We start from the raw sequence: 23,531 nt of genomic DNA, 5'->3' as shown, positions 1-23,531 counted from the left end.
TGAAACAAAACAGAAACATTATCCAGGATTCCACCATTCACAGGCAAAAATATTTTCTACTTTGACATTTCCCTCCAGCTTATAAGTTTTAAAATGACAAATAATAGTACAGGTCTCTCATTTAAAAACAAATAAAATATATGAAGACAATTGGTATCCAGGTGCTATAATTCGAGACCCAGAGGCCCCCAGTGATAGCGGCATGTTTGAATCCTGGGTCATAAATGTAATAGAGATATGTATTAAGCAAACTGAAAATATTCAGCAACCAGAAGGCTGGCAGGTTGGGATGGTTGGGGGCTGGTGGTTCGAGAGCTATTCCTCCTGCTGGTTTATCATCTACACTTCAGTGATCTTTATGGAAATGACCAATAAGCCAGATTCGTACAAATAAGTCCACTGAGGTAGTTCTTAATACCCATTCTTATCAAATTGAATCACCATGGAACTAATCTTCTGCAAATTATTTCAGAGAGATGACATTTTATGTGCACATTAAAGCTTCCTGGAAAGGGTCCATCAATCTGGAGAGGGGCACAGATGATTCCTGTCAGGTTTCAACTTGGTATTTATTAAGCTAAGTCTGTGTATATCCTTTAATGCTGAGTGAAACATGGCCATCCTTAACTGACTCAAGGTAGAGGTAGTAGGAGAAAACAAAGTAGCTAGGAGAGATGAGAAAATACAATTGTACTTTAAAAAAAGTTAGAATACATAAGTGTATTTAAGTTTGTCAGCATTTTGACTTCAGATAAATGTGGAGATGACACTGATTCAACAGCGCTTTAAAAATGCAGCTGTCAGTACTGACTTTTGCTTTGTAACTATTTACTTCAATTAATTACACTTTCTAAATGCCAGTGGAAAAAAATAATTATTGCGTGAACACAATAAGACATGACAGTAGAGAAGCAGAACCTCTCTAGGTATGTCTGAACATACAACAAACAATAAATTTATCTAACATAATTTTTTGAGATTTAAATAACACATCTTTGTGGCTATACTATGTGAAAAGTATTACCTTGGGCAGTGTAGGGAGACACATAGATATATAAGACATAGATATTTTATTTAGCACCAGAAGTTCAGAGGGGAGTATATAGTGGAGGTAATACTGGGTAGCAAGACCAGAGGTAGAGACACCATTTAGGATATTATTATACACAATCAGATCAATGTAATTTATTCAGTACAACTTTACAGATTATATCCTATATATGTTCTATCTCTTTTCCTTTCTGAATTTCCAAAACAATCCTGAGATATGTTCATTATTACCATTAAACCTGCTATTCAGGAAGATACTGAGGTTCACAAAAGATGCATACTTGACAAAGTACTCAGATAAAATGTATTACGATTTCTGTGGTTTTTACTAAATTCAGGTTTTCCATTATCATATGGTATAAGGTATCTTTCAGTATATGTCTCATCCACAGTTGATGATTTCAGTTTAGCTAACCATTTACCATATATTCTCATTTTCCCCATTTCTGATTATTGGCACTGTTGTTATGCAAATATAGACTGTGATATATATATACACACATATATACACATATATACATATATGTGACTATATATATACACATATATACATATATATGTGTATATATATATATACATAGGAAGAGAGAGAGAAAGGAAGGTGAAATAACAGGTAGCAAAAAGTTTCCTGACGTTAACTTGAAGAAAGCAGGGAAATGACTTAAAACAAAATGTTACTACTTGATGATATTTAAAGTACTGAATTCAGGTTTGGGATTTTCACAATTAAGGAATGTTTTTCATTGAAAAATACAATGAATTTTGTTTATGAGATATTACTAAGCATTGTGATTTTTATTAGAGATCCTATTCAATTCATAAATGCCAATAATATTCTAAGCTTATAAGCTGAATATATAATGAAAAGACATGACAAGAATCAGTAATAAAGTGTTTTGCCACCAACCTCTGTTCATTACATTTCCTTAATTACTACTGTGAAACTGTTCCTAACACTTCAGGTAAATACTAGTTTTGTCAGGTGAAATAAAGCAAAATGCAGGAAGCTGGCAGGAACTCTAAAAATTAGGTGCTTCTCTGAAAATATGACAGTGGTGAAGCTATGAGAACTATGTGAAAAAATGTAATCATTTTGGTTTTGAAATTGCCTGTCACTCACTACTCTTGTGCCTTATTAGCAAAACTTTGGTGCATGTCTTACTTTTAATGTCCCAAGATACTATAGTCCTCTTTTATAACATTTTAAAACCACAAATTAAAAAGAAATACATTGACAATTTTTTTTGTAAAGAAAAGTTTTTTCAATTTTTTTTTTAATTTAAAAAGGTTTTTGTTCTCAGATGGTTTATAAACATAAGCATTGCCCTTGTTCCCCAAATCTAATCTTCATTTCACAAATTCTGGTTTCCAGAGATCCTCCCCAGGCCACTTAATCTCCACCACCAGTGTCCAGTGGGAACTGGACACTCCAAATTTGGAACACAAGTCAACTAACAGCACTCAAGTTTGACTGTGTTCTTCATTTCACGGGCTTTTGTGAACAGACTTTTCTTAAAATGTTTTCTTAAATCTATTTGCATGGTTGAAAACTTTCAAACTAAAGAAATTAGCAAAGACTCAAAAATTGCATATCAGCCTACCACTCATAGATAATGACTTAATATTTGGTATGAATACACAAGCAAATAAATAGGAAAATAATGAAATGGTTTTATTTTATTTGTTTTTGTTTTAATGCCTATATTTTAACTTCATGTATTGTCAGCATTTTGCCAATTCATTAGATATCCCTCAAATTTTTAATATTTGATTATATGAGCCCTTTATGAGTTGGACATCTCTTTACCTGTAAGCTTTTTTTGCAGAGGCTTTGTACTCCATATAAGCCTTTTTTTTTTTTGTAGGACACAGCTCCCGGAAACTTCCTCAGTTAGCATGTGAACAGACATGAGGAATAACTGGAGACTGCTCATTTTAGAAATCTTGACTCTTCACTTTTAAAATGTTTATTCAACAAACCTCTTTGTTTACTTACAGAGAGATGAGGACTCTTTTCTTTTTTTTCTGGTTTCCATTTGACGAAATTTCATGTCACAGCTCTTGATCTCCTTCATTTTTGCTCATCATAGGATCTTTTAGATATTTATGCTTGATATTAGCCATTCCACAACTTGCATATGGTTTATTAGTTAATTTCTGTTTCACTATCATCTAGCAAGCACTGAGTATCATAGAAATTTATATCTTTATTGCTGAGTGCAAAATACCACACTGCTTTTTAATTTGCACGGCTTTGAATGAGATTGGATATTGTTAATCTGTTTATTGGCATTTATATTTATTGTATGTGGATAGGCTATTAATGTCTTACATGCATTTGAGAGAAACTGTACTTATTTATTGATATGTAAAAACTTACATATATAAAAACTTAGAGGGCTTCCCTGGTGGCGCAGTGGTTGAGAGTCCGCCTGCCGATGCAGGGGACGCGGGTTCGTGCCCCGGTCCGGGAAGATCCCACATGCCGCGGAGCGGCTGGACCCGTGAGCCATGGCCGCTGAGCCTGCACGTCCGGAGCCTGTGCTCCGCAACAGGAGAGGCCACAACAGTGAGAGGCCCGCGTACCGCAAAAAAAAAAACACAAAACTTAGATATCAATGCAGTTAAATCTACATCTGCTATATTTATTGCAAAGATTGTTTTCAGTTTGTCATTTTTTTTTCTGACAGTTTATAAATCTTTATGCCGTCACATATATCAAATATATCAAAAATATCAGATATTCTTTAGAAATTCTCTCATTAATTTATATTTAGAAAATGTTCTAAACTATAGTTAGCTAGATAAAGAGAGAGAAAATTTCAGGTACAGAGAATTCAGTTTAATACTCGGAGTTCTTGACAATATAGCAGCATTATGCAATATGGCTTTATGAATATATTCCCAGTCTTTTCCATTTTTCAGTTCCACTTAGGGAATCATTCTAATTTTTTAAATGTATATTCTTTTTTATTTCTATGTGTTTTTGTGAAATATATATATATATAATTATATATAGTTTATATAACTTATATTCTTTAGCTTGCATCCAACATATTTACTTATCTATTTCCCCAAGAAGGTCACCCAGATCACCTTCAAAACCCCACTAACTCAAACAGTGTGTGTGAACATCATTAAATCTGTCTCTACGGATTTGTGTAGGAATTTCCTTGGCATATATAACCAGGACAAGGACATCTGAAACAAAGAGTGTTTATCTAATTTGACTAAATATTGCTGGATTACTCCCTAGAATGAGAATATATCAATCATCACTTACACCTTTAGTGTATGAAGATTCCTGAATGCCCACTTATCTGCCTATACTTATGTTATTAGATGTTTTATTTTTGCCAAATTTCTGGGAGGAAAGTTATATTCCATTGCTGCTTCTGTTTGCATTTCTCTAATTTTAATGAGTTTGACCATCTTATTTGCCTTTTGGTTGTCCCTCTCTGTGGATTTCTGTTCATATTTTTGCCCATTAGTTCTCTGAGGTTCTTCTTGTCCAGCTCCATGTTGTGTGAATTTTCAGAAGTTCCTTTAACTGCTCTGTTATTTACAAACATTGAGAATATCTTATCTAATTTGTCTTCTTTTTGTTTGTATCTTGTAATCTTTATTAAACATTAAGATTCTTAATTTTGTTGTGGTTCTATTCACCAATTTTCTGCTTTATAATTTTTGATTTGGAGTTTATCCATATGTTTCATTGCGTAGTTCACTAGGAGTATATTTCTTAAATAGGAAATGAACTTTACCAGAAGTTTTTATATATATATTTATTGATGTAATAATATGTTTTTTCTGTTTGGTCTATTGACTTAGACCATGTATGTACAACATGTTGAGTGATCTTTGTGTTTCTGAGATAAGGTATTTGATCATGAAATATTACTTTTAAATACACCGTTGTGATTTTTAAGCTAATATTTATCTCCAAGTGATACAAATTTATAATTTTCTTGAGTTTTCTTTATCTAGCTTTCAAATACAACAGTAATTTTATGAAATGAGTGGGGAAATTTATTCTATTTCTAGTAATGATTTTAATTTTCTTACTTACTTAAATTTCTTTATTGAATTAAATTATGTTAATCTTACAAATAAATATTTAATCCTCCTGAAATTTATTTCGCAATATAGTAAGATGGTTTTTTGTTCAAATAGCCAAACATTACATCGGTATTTTTGAAGGAATGTGTGATTTTCCATTCATTACTGACTCCTTTTTTATGATATGTTGAAATCTTAAATATACTAGAATCTATTTCAGGTCTATGTAAATTGTTCCATTGATCTTTCTGTTGATTTTTGTGCCAGTATTGCAGTGATTTTCAAAAACATTGTATGGATATTATATTTTAAATTTCTTTGCATATCTAAAATATTTTCAATTGTTTTTGAAAGTATAGAATAAAACAGCTATAATATACATGGTTTTCTGCACAATTGTTATTATCAAAATTACTTAGAAATTATTTCACTGGCTTCAGGCATATAGTGATAAGAATTTTGAGTCTTGTTTTTACTAAATTTAAGAATGATTACATAATGTTCCATAAAAAATAATCCTTTCAGTTATCCTAGTTAAATTTCCAGAAGCATTTTATTTTTTTCGGTTCACAATACTGTCCTTTGAAAATTCTCTTTACTTGGCCTGTGTGACAACACAATCTCCTGGTTTTTCTCTTGCTTCATAGATGACTTTCCAACTTCTAGGTCTGTTTTTAGATCTTTCTTTCTGTCTGCATTCATTCAAAATTTCATTATTCCTCTAAAGGCCTCAATCCTTGGCCTTTCTTTCTTTTTTTTTTTGCGGTACGCGGGTCTCTCACTGTTGTGGCCTCTTCCGTTGCGGAGCACAGGCTCCGGACGTGCAGGCTCAGCGGCCATGGCTCATGGGCCCAGCCGCTCCACAGCATGTGGGATCTTCCCAGACTGGGGTATGAACCCGTGTCCCCTGCAGGCAGACTCTCAACCACTGCGCCACCAGGGAAGCCCCTTGGCCTTTCTTATTCTTACCTTACACTGTCTCTTTGAGTGATCATATCTAGTCCCATAACATCAATATGACTATTATTTAGAAATGTATAGCACCAGTTTAGAACTCCCTTTTGATTTCCAAGAATCTGACTTAACATACCTTGATGTCTCACAGGAAACTCAAAATCTTGTCTAAAATTGATTTCATAATTTCTCCCTAACCTCAGAACAACAAGACACAAGAGTGCTCCTCCTTTTCCTGGGATACCTGTCTCAGTCCAGTATCAAAACCACCTAATAGTTCATCCCAGAATGTCATTAATGTCTTCAATGATATTTCCCTTTCCTTTAAGTACCATCACTCAATAGTCCTTCAAATACCAAATATTTTTAACTCTCTCTTGAAACATTTAATATGCCCTTATTTTTCCATGTTTAACTTTAATACTTCAGAATTGTTGCCATCTTTTTTTGCCTGAGCTACTGTAGTAACTCTCCTAGGAGGTTTTTCCACAGTGCTTGTCTCACTACTGTTCACTCTTCTAGGGGAATATACTGAGAATATATAGTTGTTTTACTCCAATGCTCAAAACTCTGTTCTGTAGTTTTCTGTGTGTTCATATGAGTGTTTTTTAAAATGTCCATTTGAAGATGTTTATCATGACATTCTTTGCCAATAGACAGATTATATTAACTTCCTTTGACTGTTCGTATAGAACATTCATTAAATATTCTAATTTTTCAGACTTGTAGATGGAGAACAGGGTACAGTATACACTAAGATCCCTAGGTTATAGTAATTATACCTCCTGTGCAGTTCTGCTGGAGTGAAAAGTTTATCTATACTTTCCCCTGCCTAATCCTCTTAGCTTCAGGAACCTTGAGTGCTGTGGGCAATTTAGAAAAATAAGATGTAGTTTGAAAATTTTGAATTTGCAAAGTACTGTAAGAATAATTTATAGTAATGAGTTTAAAAGTTGAAGGCAACTTTTTATTGCCTTCTCAGCATCTGCAAAGTGTTTTGTACCAGTGAATTTTTGCGAAAATGCAGTGTGGTACATTTTAAACTGACTAAAGAATACTTGAACTTCTTAAAAAAAGAAAAAAACAAACAAAAAACCCAAACTGACAAACAAACAAAATCCAAACCCTTACTGATAGAGTTCATGAACAAAAAAATAATAAGTAAAACTACCAGCATATACTAATACTCCTACAAGCATTCTGTTTATTTATGCCCTTGAAAGTAGTTTACTTCTAAGGTTTGAATCTCAAACCACTACCCTCCTTAGTTTCTGCCTCAAAGGAAGTTGGTAGAGTTGTCTGTGTGTGTGTATGTGTGTGTGTTTTTGTTGATGATTTTATTTTTTGTCTTGTCAGCAGATAGCACTCATATAGAGAAGGTAGGCTGAGCAGGCTTTAGTTTTTTAGCTGTTACAGAAAAATTAGTGACCAATAGAAAAATAATTATAAATGTTCAATAAATATGAAAAAAATCTCACTCTTCCTTAGATAAACATTTAAAACATATAGCATTATTTTTCTACCTAATATCTTGGAAAATATTTCAGAAGTTTGTCTTTTGGCAAAGGTATATGAAAAAATAACTTTTGGACATTCTGTGAACTTGTAAGTCCTTGTCAACTGTCTACGAGGGAAATATGTAATCATTTATCAAAATGTTAACTGTACTTTTTAATATATACAAGAAATTTCACTTCTATTATTTATACTTAAGATATATTAATACAAGTGTGCAAACATACATGTGCATGATGTCTTCATAAAGTTTTTTGTTATTAAACTATGAAATAATTATATTTTGGAAGCTACATTGAGTAAAATGCAGCTATTGCTTTATAGAACTATCAACATTTAAAATCCAACACACTGAGTGTATATAAATTACATCTGAACTGTTCATTCGAAATTTTCATATAGGACTGTGCACAGCTGTTATGCCTGAAGGTCAGTGGAGAGAAGTTATACATCCTTTTCCACAGTCCGGTCTTTCTCATCATAGCAGCTGTCAGAAATCAGCCGAGCTACTAGACAGCTACTGCTGTTAAAATTTTAAGGACTGTCAGAGACACTGGTTATCATGTGACCTTTTTCTATCAACTCTTTAACAAGGTGTCATGATGCCTTCAGCGCTTCCATTGCAAATACTATTAAGAGGCAATAATTATTATCTAGATTTCATAAAATTCATGAAAACGGCATTCTTATCTGATAAAAAAATCAATCATAAGAAATTTCAATGCAACATCTAGCAGTAATGCTGATAAAAGTATCAAAATCTCTAAGGTGAACTTGAATAGAAAATAACCTCAGAAGTTCCCAAAAAAGATTTTTGAGAATGTCAGGAGGCAGGGGCATGGACTTTGGGAATTTAATGAATCTCTTGTGTTGCTTTAAATCTGCCCTGTCAATGGGAGTCTGGTCTGGATTTATATTCTGCAGAGAGAAGCAGTAATCACAAATTTTGCTCACTTCCTAAGAGGCAGGATAATGCTTGGCTACACTATACTTTTAATCATCAGAAGGACCCGGATACGTTTCATTTCAACATTGGTTGAGATGGAAAATTTTTTTTTAATCCATTTTGCTTTTTTTGAAGTTGTCAAATTGTTAGTTTATTGTCATTTACCCTAAGGACAGAACTGATGTTTATGCTTCCTATCAATATATACTTCTTGAAGAGACATTTTCGTGCAAGAAAGTAGGAGTGTGTGTGCATGTGTGTGTGTGTGTATGTGTGTGTGTGTTTCTTTTGAAATCTATAAAACTTGATTTGGAATATAGTAAGGGCAAAAATATTCAACTTGTACAACTTGGTATGCACTAATCCTGTCTATATACATGACATACATGATATAGACTTTCAGGTTTATTTTTATATATATATATATATATATATATATATATATAGTGTGTGTGTGTGTGTGTTACACGGGCCTCTCACTGTTGTGGCCTTTCCTGTTGCGGAGCACAGGCTCCGGACATGCAGGCTCAGTGGCCATGGCTCACGGGCCTAGCCGCTCCACGGCATGTGGGATCTTCCTGGACCGGGGCAAGAACTCGTGTCCCCTGCATTAGCAGGCGGACTCTCAACCACTGCGCCACGAGGGAAGCCCTATTTTTTAATATTTTTGAATAAATGGATAAATCTGAATTGTTTTTCATGTTGATTTTTTTGATGGTGTCCTCTTCAATGATGTGAGGTTCTTTCTCTCTCTCACTATGCTATGCGGTCACCCCTCAGTTTCTGAGGGGGATTGGTTCCTGGCCCCAACACAGATACCAAAATCTGTAGATGCTGAAGTCCCATGGTCAGCCCTCCATATCCTGGGATTCTACATCTGCAAGTTCAGCCAACTTGGGGCATAAACATAGTACAGGATCTGAAGTTTGTTCAGTCTGTGGAATCAGAACCCTCAGATACAGATGGCAGACTGTATATTTATTGAAAAAAATCCCCTTGTAAGTGGACCTGCACAGTTCAAACCCATGTTCTTGATGTATTCATTTATTTCATCATTTACTCAATAAGCATTTATTACTGAGCTAGGTTATAAGGGTAATACAAAAAGAAGTAAATCTCTGACTTAAGATACTCATCAAATAAACTGATTTATTTGACCTGTTCATTGGCTATTCATGCCCTCTTACTACCCCTGAGAACCAGTTCTTTTAAATTCCAGTATTTTACCATTTCAAGCTATGGCTTCAAATGAGAACAATAGTTGTTTCAAATGTGTTTGGATACCAACCAATATCTGAAGATGAGATTTTGCCCCACTTTCAGAGAACACCATAATTTTTGAAAGATCTTTTAAACATAATCCATCCATATATATGCACATTTGTAATACTTTTTACTACATAACTATTGAAACATTCTACATATCTATGAAACTACTTGGAAAACATCTCAGCCAGCTTGGAAGGAAATAAATCTACACAATCACCAAGAAAGTGAGAGAGGCTGTAAAATGAAACATATGTTCTGTTTTAGAAAGACTTCTGTTCTCAGAAGGACTTTGTAGAAATATGTCAGAAGAACTTGGTTGAAATAAAATTGTACTTCCTGAAAAGCATGTGTATTAATGAATCAACCATTCATTGCAAAAGTGTCAGTTAAAGGTGGAAGTGACTGTGTGCTTTTTACTCTGAATATAAAAGATGTTCAATTTAGAATTCTAGAGAAAATACTGATTTATGTAAATCTTTAAGTAGTTGGAGGAAAAAAATCCAAGGAACATCGAATTATCAATATTTTTCATTGTTGTGGTTAATCAGAATATATTCATTTAAAATCGCACAAAACAGAGAAGATATAAATATCCACAAATTTGGTAAGATGTCACATATCATGGGAGAAAATGGTTCCTTATGGTTGCAGGATGACTTAAGAAGTTAAATCAAAGGATAAATTTTAAATAGTTTTACTAACTCAATGAAACAAATTAATCACAATTCTACTTACAATATTGATAAGAAAAATACCTTAATCTAGAAGTAGTCAAATGTGTAAGACAATGCACAGTATTTCTATGAATTGGGCCTCAACCATTATGCAACAAACATTCGTTTGGATTAGAAAGATGGAAAATGGGAGGTGCAGTTAAAATCAAGTTTTGGAACAATAGAATAAAACTGTGGCTCTTGAAATCACCAATATAACTTTCACCAAAATAATTGTTATTGTAGTTTAAATATAAGATTAAAAATTAGATATTTGTTATTAATGCATGAAACAAGCGAGTCATATGGTATAAGCTACAGCAAACTAAAAAGCCCAGGGGGAAAGAGATCACTCATCATTCAAAGACAAGAAAAGGGTAGTCTTCTGTTTATAGTGGATGCTGACTCAGAAATCAGGAAAGAGGTTATTTTCATTTTGTCTCTTGATATATTTCAGGCTGCTCCCTGATATACATGCAAGCCTTTATATACACAAAAAAGAACTCAATTTCTTTATTCAGTCAACTGAATGACAAACAGCTGAATAGAAAACCTCTCTGGACTCTGGGAATTACTAATAGCAACTTATTGACATACAAGAGAAAGCCAGCAGAAAGATAATTTATACTTTAAAGCAATGTTCCCCAAACCCTATTCCATGAAACAATTCTAGAAACAAAGTTCTGTGAGATTAATGGATGTCACATGAGAAAGAAGTATTCCATTTGGGAAAAAAACACATTTCATATTTCTCCTGTTGGAGATTTCAGCAGTGTATTGGCATTTTAGAAACTGAACTATCTTGCTATAGAGTAATCTATTTAACTTTAACTTAGCATATTTTTCACAAGTTCTTTTGTAAAATATCCAATGAAAAGTCATTTTAGAAAGACTACCCAAGACTTAGAAAAGAATCTGCTACATTTTCTGGCTTCCAAGAAGGATCCATAGAAGATACTGCTACATTTGTTTACATAGTATGTTAGCTGTCTTCACTTTTGAAACATTTTGATTATTTTTTGGCTGTTATTATTTTTGTTACCCTTTTAAGGGTGTCTCCTTTGATAGTTCTCCATTGTTTCCCTTACTGAGCTCAGATGGATTTCCCTAGTATTCTGCATCATCCTTGGAACTTTCTCTCATGTGCCCTGTACCAGTTTTTGCTTCCTATATTCAGAGAGCAGGGACAGAAAGATGCCATGATGCCAAAGGAAAAAAATCACATAAGACTAAGACCAGTAGCTGCTTTCAAATAAGACAAACCTACAAAAGATGTGGCTGAATTTACACTGATATACCATGTAAAACAGAAAAACAACAACAGGAAAGAACAGTTTAAAAAAAAGGCAAAGTTAGGATTCCTCGGAAATTGGTACAATCTATGACTATTAAATAGATTGGGATTAGAAACACCTGATTTGAGAGCACATTAGTTATAAAGGTATACCATGCTCGTCACCATTTTGTCATAAGTGGAGCTACCAAATGTTTTATATTAAAAGACTATCTTGGGCTTCCCTGGTGGCGTAGTGGTTGAGAGTCTGCCTGCCGATGCAAGGAACACGGGTTCGTGCCCCGGTCCAGGAAGATCCCACATGCCGCGGAGCGGCTGGGCCCGTCAGCCATGGCTGCTGAGCCTGCGCGTCCGGAGCCTGTGCTCCGCAATGGGAGAGGCCACAATAGTGAGAGGCCCGCGTACCACAAAAATAAATAAACAAATAAAATAAAATAAAAGCCTATCATATCATGCACCCAAATAAATTCCTGATGTTTCCTGATTTAAATTTAGAAAGAAACAAGCCATTAACAATAAATATAAACAAAACTAACTTAAAATCAATAACTGGGGATTTTGCTTAGATTCTTAACTTTTCACAAAAGAATGTCTATTTTATTATACATTTACATAATGTTTATATAGCTTTGTTTGCAACTTCAACCTCCACCTAAAAATGTTAGCAATTGAGGTCTTTTTTAAAGAGAATGAAGTATTTTCTCTCAAGTTCCTATCAAAAGCCCAGCTGAGAAAGAAATTTAGGAAAATTTTCTGAAAGATGTGCAATCTTTACACTCTTTGCACTATTCTTGAATAAAGCCTGATAATTAGAAAGCCAAATGTTATCAGGTATGATATTTTAGCTTTACAAAAAATACCTTTGGCATGTTGCATTTTTATATTATGTTCTTGGCTGTCATCAAAAATATTATAAGATGAATCATATAAAATATTTCATCTTTTTTGCTAAAAAAGTTTGAATGATTGATTTGGTGGTGCATTGTAGTATTATTCAAGAAATGGAAGAATTAAAGAATTTCTTTTAGACTTTGGTGCTTGAAAAGTTTTGCCTTTCCCAAAAAACTGCAAATTTCCTCCTTTCTGAAAATGTAACCATGGAATACACACATATACGTGTATGTGTGTGTATTTTTTAATGATAAAAGTTTTGATTTATTGTGAATACATCATGAGTGTAAACTTGTCTGCACCTAATAGCACAGATTCAAAATATGAAGGCAAAAATTATCCAGAAAGGTAAGTTCCTTATAAGGAGGAAATTAAGAACACCTGTTCATTAAAAAAAACACAATAATGATAATGAAAAGCAAAGCAACCAACTAGGGGAAGAAAATTTGCAATACATCTAACTGACAAAAGATAATTAACTGGTACATATCAAAAAATTCACACAGAACTCTTAAAAATCCTTAAGAAAAAGACAAATCACCAATAGAAAACTGAACAAAAATCGGGGACAGGCATTTCACAGAAGAGAAATCAAGAATGTCCAAAACACATTGAAAAGATGCTCCATTTAACAGTTTGACAAAAATTAAAAAGGGGACAGACTATATTTTAATCTTTTTTCCCCCCTTTGGCTTCAAAATTGGGAAGCAACAATTTTAACTATTCGTATTTTTAGTCTCCTTGTCTACTTAGTTGAGTTCTCCTTCCCAGTTTTCATTACTCCTTATATCATCTTTTGTCTTGATTATTTTTGTTTCTTTTCCTTGCAGCAATTATCCTGATCTCTTTCAAAACAAGAAATGCGGAATAGCGATGCAGATTTCTCATAAAGTGAAAAGTTTCAAAATCCCAAAGGATAATATTTTATTTACTGTTTGATGGAAAATAACCTCCAACCTGAATCAGATCTGCAAAGATAAAGGTTATTATTATATCGGCTTAACTCTTTTTGAACCCCCAGGAATCTCTCAAATTTTATTATAATTGCTTGACTCTTGAAAATGTATATTTCACATCTATTTTAGCCTTTCCCTGGCTCTAATTCCCAGCTCCTATTTTCTTTTCCTTTTTTTTTTTTTTTGAACTTTCCGAGGTATTATAAATTTTGTTAAACTTAGTTCTGTATTTATGCTATTTTGGGGCTTGTTGATTTAATTCCTGCTATAGCTCCTCAGGGTATACTTTACCTTTTTCCCCTTAGAAACCATAGAATCTTATAGATCTAAAGCCTGTGTCATAAAAAATATGTGCCAGGGGCTTCCCTGGTGGCGCAGTGGTTGAGAGTCCACCTGCCGATGCAGGGGACACGGGTTCGTGCCCCGGTCTGGGAAGATCCCACATGCCGCGGAGCGGCTGTGCCCGTGAGCCATGGCCACTGAAGCTGCGCGTCCGGAGCCTGTTGCTCCGCAACGGGAGAGGCCACAACAGTGAGAGGCCCGCGTACCGCAAACAACAACAACAACAACAAAATATGTGCCAGATATTTAGTAATATTTCTTTATTAGTCAAATAGATAAATGTCTTCAGCTTGTGGTTTCAGTGTTCACTTCAATTAGGCTACAGTCATTGCTTAAGAATCCTGACTTGAGTTGTGTAAAGTTATACTAATTAAGTAGTTTTACTTTTCCTCTTCTCTTTGTTTGAAGAACACTTTTCATAGATCTTTTCTTTCTTCCTTCCCATCACTGAGGTGTGAATTCAAATATAATTCTCTTTGACAGGTCTTCTGCCCTCAGCCTAGCTCATATCATTTCTCTGAATGACCAGCTCCCCAGTAACCCTCTACCGTGACTTATTTAATCTTCTTGATAGTAATTTTAAATAATATTTCTTATATATTTATTTGCTTGCATATTTGCTTTCTGTTTCTGCCATTTGAATATAAGCCCTATGAGAACAGGGATTCTATTGTACTTCTCTAATCCCTAGTACCTAAAATAGTGCCTGGCACATAACTGGAGTTTAAAGAACTAACCTATATCCTCATTTTCAATATAATAAAATTTTGAATTTTTTATAATGTATGAATTCGGTACAACAGTTGTGTTCCCTTAAATGAGAAAAGCTCACTGGTGTCATTGATTTAAAACCCATAGACATAAGGTCAATTCTTTCTGAGAATTGTCACTCAATGGGAGATTATTACCCAAACAGTTTCCTTCACTCCATCCATATTTCTCTATACAAATTTAGGTGAGCAGTACATATTCTTAGGAGAGAAAAAATATTGCATTCTTTCCTTACCAAGATACACTAAAAACATTGAGACAAGCAAAGTTACATTATCATGCCAATAAATATAATACAGATTAACTTTCCACATTATTTTTTTTAAATTAAATAGACAAATTCCAAAAGCTGAATTACAACTCTCTTTGTGGTTAACCTAGACCATTGTGGATTAGATAATAGTGGCAGATGTGATTTTAGTTCCATCTAAATTTGATCGTTGTTTAAAATGCCTATTCTGTGGTTAGCTTAATGCCTAGGGAGAAGGACGAGCAAATGCTGGCTAGAACTGATGACAGGGATAAAGGACCAAAATAACACAGAAAGACTCAAGGGGAATAAAATCTGGCCACCATTCAGTAATATGGCCTTAAAATGTGTACAGCCTGCTTATAACATGGTCTCTTCAGTAATGGAAAGAATCAAATCTTCAGTACAAAAAATATATGAAAGTATTAAAAACCATTATCTTTATATACAAATTATACACTATTGTAGGAATAAAACAATTTCATAATTTCCTGAGCCACTAATACACTATAAATAGCAGCTTTAAGGGAAGCTTAGTGTTCCCAACAAAAGTTGTAGGTGGTAATGGAATTTAGGATTTTTCCTTCCAGATAATCAGTTTTTCCACAACTTGCCCTGTGTTTGATGAGAGAAAATGCTAACTATGACAAATTTCTCCCTTTGGTAGTGTATGTTTGTAAATGCCTAGGCTTGCCAAAAATGTTTTCTTACTAATCTATTTATTTTCCTTTTGAAAGTCATCAAGGCAATAGATCAGGTTTTTGAAGGGTACTATGGAAGCAAGAAGAGGTAGAATTCTGTCCGAAGTTGGCTAAAGGGAAATCACCTGAAATTGCAAGGCAGTGGTTATTAACTAAATTTCTAAGAATTTCTGTTTTGTTAGCATTTCTAACTCAGACCTTCAAGTCTGGAGCAGCAAAAATAGGAGATGAAAAGCAATTACTTTCTGGCACTCAGGACTAATTAATATAGTCTTTTCTTTTTTAAGGATTTTTAGTACTTTAATGAAGATTTCTTTTTCCTGTTGAGGCTCTTGATCTGCTGATCTGGGTGACTGGGAGATATGGGCTAGAGGAAAAGCACACAGCAGCCTGGTCAGTGCTTGCTCTCTTCTCAAATTGCAGTAACAAGGGAGCTGCTGTAGTTGTGGTTCCCAAGGTTTTGCCTGCCTGGTCCTATTCCTGGTACCTGGTACCCACTCCTCTGCAGTGTCTTTGGTGCATGGAATCCAGCACAGAGAGACAAATTTACTGAGATTTCCTTTGTGGCCTAATATGTAGAAGATCTTTATAAATGTACTCTAAGGATTTGAAAAGAGAGTCTAGTTTCTGATTTCAGTATAAAGGTTTTGATTACATTATCTACCTATCTATCATCTATCTATACATATGGGTATGTATGTATATACACAATTTATTTATTAATTATACCTATCTAGTCATTATGTTATTTTTATCTTATATTTTACTTTTATTGTACACTTGCTCTGTCTTGTACAAAGAGTCTTCTACTACTAATCTGTTTCTCTTTCTGCTATTTCTACCTTCTTATATTTCCATGGTGGGAAGGAGAAGGACAATAATAATTTTAGGAAAGTTCTGGCCAGGAAAGGTCTCACTGAGAAAATGCCCTTTGAGTAAAGGCCTGAAGGAAGGGAGGGAGGGAGCCGCATGGGACCTGGAGTGAGAACATCCTAGGCAGAGAATGCTCAAAAGGCAAAAAGCCTGAGGTGATTAGGGATATGAAACAGAATGAGTGAGGGAAGGAGAGGCAGAAGATGGAGTCAGAGCTGGGAACTGGGGCGGGGTGGTGGAGAGGGGTAGTGACATCCAGCAGAGCCTTATTTTTAGAATGAGTTGTAAATAGGGAAATGTAGCAAAAGTCCACAAGTTGCTGAGAGCCTGATAACCTGCCCTGTAACTCCTCTCTGCACTGCAGTGTTTATCCAAGTTGAATGCATATAATGGTCATTCAATAAACACTTGTTTGAGAATTAATTGAATGAATGTGCTTGAACTAAAGGGCATAGAGACCACGTGAGTCCCATCTTCTGTTACCATAACTATAGTTACCACCTATGGACTATAATCTGTTTCCAATTTCTCTTCTCCCAAACATTCTTACATGCACTCTGTATTAGCTTTCTGGGGCTGCCATAACAAAGTACCATAAATTGGGTGGCCCACCTCTGGAAATTTGTTATCTCACAGTTCTAGCGGCTAGCAGTCCAAAATCAAGGTGTAGCAGAACTGGTTCTTTCTGAGGGCGGTGAGGGAGCATTTGTTCCATGCTTCCTCCTAGCTTCTGGTATCCTCACGTGTTCCTTGACCTGTAGATGGCATTCTCCCCTTGACTTCACATCATCTTCCCTCTATGCATGTCTATCTCTGTGTCCACATATCCCCTTTTCATAAGAACAGAGTCATATTGTATAAGGGTCCAGCCTAGTGACCTCATCTTAATTTGATCATCTACAAAGACTCTACTTCCAAACAAAATCACATTCATAGACCCTGAGGGTTAGAATATCAACATCTTTTAGGAGGACACATTTCAACCCATTCCAATCAAGATATTGTCTGCATCTCTGCATTAAAACTGTTATGGACAAGGTTACTGATGGCCCTATGTAGCTAATTCTAGTGGTTGGTTCTCAGTTCTCTTCTAAATTGACCTGTTAGCAGCATTTGATGAAGTTGATCCCATTCTATTCTGTGAAACACTTTCTTCACTTTGCCTCCATGATGGCATACTCTCCTGGTTTTCCTACTATATCTTTGCTCACTCATTTTAGAACTTTAGCTAGTTTCTCCTCTTTCTCCTGATGTTTTAATGCAGGAAGAATCTAAAGCTCAATTCTTGGTCCTTGTTTCTCTCTGCACACACTGCCTTAGCGAAATCATCCACGCCTCTGGCTTTAAATACCATCAATAAACAAACAGGGTGCACATTCTTAATCTAACTCAGCCTTCCCTTTCGTATACCCACTTGTATTTGCAAATGCCTACTTACCATCTTTGCGGTCATGTCTAATAAAAATTTTAAACTCAACGTATCAAAAATTTAATTTCTGCACTTCCTCTGAGCCATTGCCCATCTCACTGCCTTTTTCATCTCAGCCAATGACAACTCTATTCTTCTATTTTTTTAGTTAAAAAAAAAGGAGACTCTTTGACACCTTCTTTCTTCCATACTCCAAATCCAGTCTCACACCATATCTTGCTGTCTCTACCTTCAAAACATTACCAGAATCTGACTACTCTCTCCATCCCCACTTCTAGAGCCCTGTACCAAGTTGCCATTATCTTTCTGGGATTACTGTTATCATCCTCTCACTGGTCACATGGATGAAATCCTTGTATCCTATAGTCTATTCTGAACACAACAGTCATAGTGAATTTTTAAAAGTGACATGCTAAGTTAGATCACGTCATTTCACAGTTCAATACCCCGTGATTGACCTTCATTTCATTCAAATAAAGTGCCAAAGTACATAAAGTGCCTCCAAGGCCCAGTGTGATCTTCACCTTCCTTTCTCAACAATTTTATTTTCTAATTCTCTCGTCTGGCTTATTCTTTGTCGCCACACTGTCCTCCTCGATACACTTAATATGTGCTGAGAATACTCCTCCTTTGGGACACTTATATTGGCTTTTTATTCTGCCTAGAATGTTTTTTTCCCCCCACATATCTATAAGAAATCACTTCCTCACTGATTTAAGTCATTACTCAAATATTACTTTCCCAATAAATCTAATTCCTATCTTCCTATTTAAAACTGCACTTTTGCTTTTTATTCTGCTTTTTTTTTGTTGTTGTTTGACCATTTTATTTCTTAACTAGTACCATTTATGTTATTTTCTCATTTGTGTTTTTTTTTAAATCACATCTCCTCTCTCATGTAAGCTCCATGAAGAGGAGTATCTTTTCTGTTTTACTGATATATCCCAACTGATTAGAACAATCCAGCAACAGTCACATAGAAGTGGCTTAATAGATTGAGTTAATAACCTATTAATTGATCTATAAAGAAGTGGCTGCATAAAGGTAATAACACATTCTGAGGTCAAGAGAATTCAAATTAAAAAAAAAAAACAAAAATTAAGAATATGTCATAACAGTATTTAGACACCCAGATCAATTGGATAGATCAATCAGTTAATGACAATTCTCTAACTTAAAGATGTGTTAAAAATATACACAAGATAGACAAGCATTTTTCAATGAGTGGTCATATTTTTTTCTTTTCACTTTAATTATCTATTAAATAACAATTGAATTCCTACTATGCGCATAAACAAAAGATTATTTTTTTGTCTGAAGCCTAAGTGTATATAGTAGAAAAAAAGGGAAGATTTCTGACACTAATTTCCTTTCTCTAAAAGAAATAATCTATCAGCAATCTATGTTTATCGAAAAAAAAAAAGTCCAGCATTTTATTTTACTTGTTACTCCTGATCATCTCAGCATATGGACAAAATAGGAAAAATAACCCTTTATCTCAGGGCATCAGTAATATTTCAGAAAAGATTAAGTGACAAAAAAGTCAGGAATAAAAGCTAAGGCAAATGAAGCAATAAGACTCAGACTTTAGCAGAAATATGTTAGAGGAAGGGAAAATTGAGACAATAAGGTTTTCAAATTATGAAGTCCCAGAAAAAGTAAAGCACTCCAAGGCAAGAGAATAAACTACTGCAGGCCAGCTCATTCTCTCAACTCGAGGGAAATGCAGTGTAAGTAGGTCTGATGAGTAGGTATTCCCCTGAAGTTACAAGGGATAAGAATCTGGCCCTATGTCTTTAATTCACACAAAATATATTTTTTATAAGGGAAAGAGCTTTAAGAGGTGCTGTGCCTGAGAGAGCTGGAAATGTGTACTGTATTAAGATAGATTAGAGAAATTGCTCTATTCCAGTGTCCTGGCATAGAGCCAGGGGGAGGAGTCTAGGCTGAGGTTAACATTTAGAGATTCTTCTGAGGTTTGCTTGATTTCTCCTCAGTTCCTAGAAAGCCAAGTTATATAATATGAGGGCCAGGGTTACTGAAAAATTCTTTGAAAAATCCTTTGAGGCCAGAAGGCATAATTTTACACACAGTAGCCCTGGCTATCATAATAAAAACAAAACCTGACCTATGAGTACACAATCATTTCACCAACAAATTTTCTGAATTATCTAAGAAGTTGCTGGTTCTTCTCTGCCTGCATTCCTAACCCATGAATTACATGATTAAATTCTTATTTCAGTGGAAACATCACTATCAACTTCTTTGTCATTTTAATCAATAACATCTGCATTTATTAATTTCATACTGTAAAATATATTGCTCTATTCCAATGATCAAGAAGTATGCTTTTTATTAAAATGACACTGAAAATTAAACCAATAAATGTTATCTTAATCAAATTTTAGCTTCAGCCATTAACTATTTTGTATACTATGTTATTTCAGGAATTTAAGTAAAGGTATTTATATACAAACAAATATGATTAAATATATTCTACAAGTAACCGACTTTAGCTAAAATTTTAAAACGTTTACAAGAATGTGTATTTTTCTTCATTAATCAACGAACCTAATAAGCAACAGCAAAATAATTGATTTAAAAATTTTTTCCAACTTGTTTTGGCATTTTTGAAAGATATGATTAAAATTATTTCTTGGATATGTGCTTAATATAAAGTTAGGTATTAAAAATGATACATTTAAGAAGCCATACTCAAAATCCATTGCTAAATTTAACTATTTGTGGAATTATCATTCATTGATTCTATGATGCACTTTTTTTTTTTTTCGGTACGCGGGCCTCTCACTGTTGTGGCCTCTCCCGTTGAGGAGCACAGGCTCCGGACGCGCAGGCTCAGCGGCCATGGCTCACTGGTCCAGCACGAACCCGTGTCCCCTGCATCGGCAGGCGGACTCCCAACCACTGCGCCACCAGGGAAGCCCTTTTGAGATATTTTAAATCAATATTTTAACCAATTTTTCTACAATGCAATATTTCTATTACACGAAGCTTAATTAAAACTGAGCTTTAATATAATTGACCAATTGCTCATCTATACAACCTAAATAACCATAAAATTAAACAAATGCTGCTCAAGTTTATAAAATGACTGTTGGGATATCAAGTTTGATATAATTTGGAATCAGATCAAAATTTGCAAGAAAAAAAAATTGCTTCCAGTTTTTGAATAGGATTTTGGAATCCTATTAGGATAGGAACCCTTCCAATACCTAATGATTAGGTATTCAAACTCCAATGTATACAGGGCAGAGTTGTTAACTACATGAGTCATATCACTTGTTTATTAAAGTTTATATTCTGAAACACTAAATCTTACATTAAAATTAAGTATTAAAGTTCAAATAGCTTTAGATTTAAAAAAAATCTTCTCCATCTAATAGAGGAGCTACTAATTTCTGAGTATTTTGTACCTTGTTATCTTACCTGAAGAGTGTAAATAAAAATGTGCCTACCTCTTAGTGTTTGGGGAAATAATGTTTGGAAAGTGCTTAGCACACTGTGTCTGGCATAGCAATCACTATGGCAGAGAACAAGTTATGTGAGCACCATCTCTTGATTTTTCTCTTCCTGAGCCACAGGAAAAGCATATTTCTCAAGCTCTTCTGCACTTAGGTGAAAGGAACTAAATTTATCCAAGGAAAAGAAGTGTTACTTCCAGGCTGAGGAATTAAAGAGCTAATGTTCTCGCTCTACTGTCAGCCTCTCTTCTGCTGTGGTGACCATAAAGGCTCTTTGGTGAGACAGCAGAGTCACAGGAAGGAAGAAGCCAGGATCCCCAAGTCACTGCTTGAAGGGAGCTGACTTGAAGAGGGGCCAGACCAGCACAATTGTGTGAGAAACAAAATAACAGCTACTTGCTGAGTTACTGAGAATCTGACTAATGCACTCAATAAATGATAGCCAGAAATGGTAAGCAATCACAATGTTAGTAAAACTGCTTGCGTGTGCATGTGAGTGTGTGTAATTAAATTATGTTAATATTTAATAGAAAAATTCTGTTTTGTGGTCAAATGTAAGTAATAAGGGTAGAGTTTGTTAAGAATTTACACACTGCCCTTTCTCAGGTGGAGTAAATAGATTCAGCTACTGAGATAATGATTTAAAGTACATTTTCCTCACAAAACTGTCCAAATTGGAGTTACCACTGATTTTTCTTAATTGACTTTACTTCTAAAATGAAAAACGTTGAATAAAATTCATAGTATGTACTTTGACAATAGTTGAATTTATGAAAATAAATCACTGACAGCCAAGCCTATATAAACAAAATATTATTGCCTTTGTGAGAAAAAAATGTTAATCAAAGTAGTCAAATGACTTTATTTATTTTAAAAGCTCTTCCAGCTCTGATATATATTTTTAAAATTTATTTGCTTTTATTTTATTTTTGGCTGCATTGGGTCTTCGTTGCTGCATGCGGGCTTTTCTCTGGTTGCGGCGAGTGGGGGCTACTTTTCCTTGCGGTGCGCAGTCTTCTCACTGTAGTGGCTTCTCCTGTTGGGAGCACAGGCTCTAAGTGCGCAGGCTTTAGTAGTTATAGCACAGGGGCTCAGTAGTTGTGGCTCGTGGGCTCTAGAGCACAGGCTCAGTAGTTGTGGCACACGGGCTTAGCTGCTCCATTGCATGTGGGTCCTTCTCGGATCAGGGCTTGAACCCATGTCTCCTGCACTGGCAGGTGGATTCTTAACCACCGTGCCACCAGGGGAGCCCAAAGTAGTCAAATGACTTTAAACCTATACACATGGCCAATATCCATGACAATGTTGGTGGTTAAATTTTCATATAGATAAGCACAGCAGTCCTCCATACTGAAGGCTTTGTATAACTAAGTCAATTAAAAAATATTTTCTTAAACTACAAAGGTATTGTACTGCTTGTACCCCTCCCCCAATCTACTGTCATTCACAATCTTTGAGAGACCCAGATTCATGGTCCCTCAAGCCCTCTGCGAGTCCATGATTGGTGGCACTATCCTTTATGGAACTACCACACTTACTCCTATTGCTATTCAATCTGTTCTGTCAAGTCAGTTGGTGAATGCAATTTTGGACACATGAAACTTATTATCTATACCTATATCTGCCTTTTCATCTCCTCTGTTTTGAAAAGTCATAAAAAGTCTTTCTACTTCATTACATGAGCTTCTTCAACCAAGTTAAGCATAAAATTTGTATACACATAAATTGCTTACCTACTGTTAATGACTATAATACTAGATTTTACATATTGGGTGAACTATTTGAAAAATCTCAGACCAGTAACCTATTTCTACAGATAATTTCAGTTTTAGAAGATCTACTGACTTCCTTTACTAGAATTAAATTCATCTTTTAATGGAGTAAATTAAGATTTTCCTTTAAAAGCAAGAGGAGTAATTATCTGTTCCTTGGTTTAATGCAACCCTTTTAGCAGGATTGTGCTGAGTGCTCTGTATTATTAAAGAGTGAGATAGCAAATCAAGAAAGAGATTTTTTTATTACATTGTCAAAACACG

General features: G+C 34.7%; 1 pseudogene; it reads left to right on the top strand.

Moving 5' to 3' along the window:
- The first annotated feature begins 12,971 nt into the window (after positions 1–12,971).
- LOC116753966 overlaps positions 12,972–23,531 on the top strand; it is a 36,711-nt pseudogene continuing 26,151 nt past the window's right edge.

Source organism: Phocoena sinus, chromosome 5 (assembly GCF_008692025.1).
Source record: "Phocoena sinus isolate mPhoSin1 chromosome 5, mPhoSin1.pri, whole genome shotgun sequence".
In the NCBI taxonomy this organism is placed as follows: domain Eukaryota; kingdom Metazoa; phylum Chordata; class Mammalia; order Artiodactyla; family Phocoenidae; genus Phocoena; species Phocoena sinus.
Note: the sequence above shows the minus strand (reverse complement) of the source record. Positions and strands in the feature narration are given on the sequence as shown.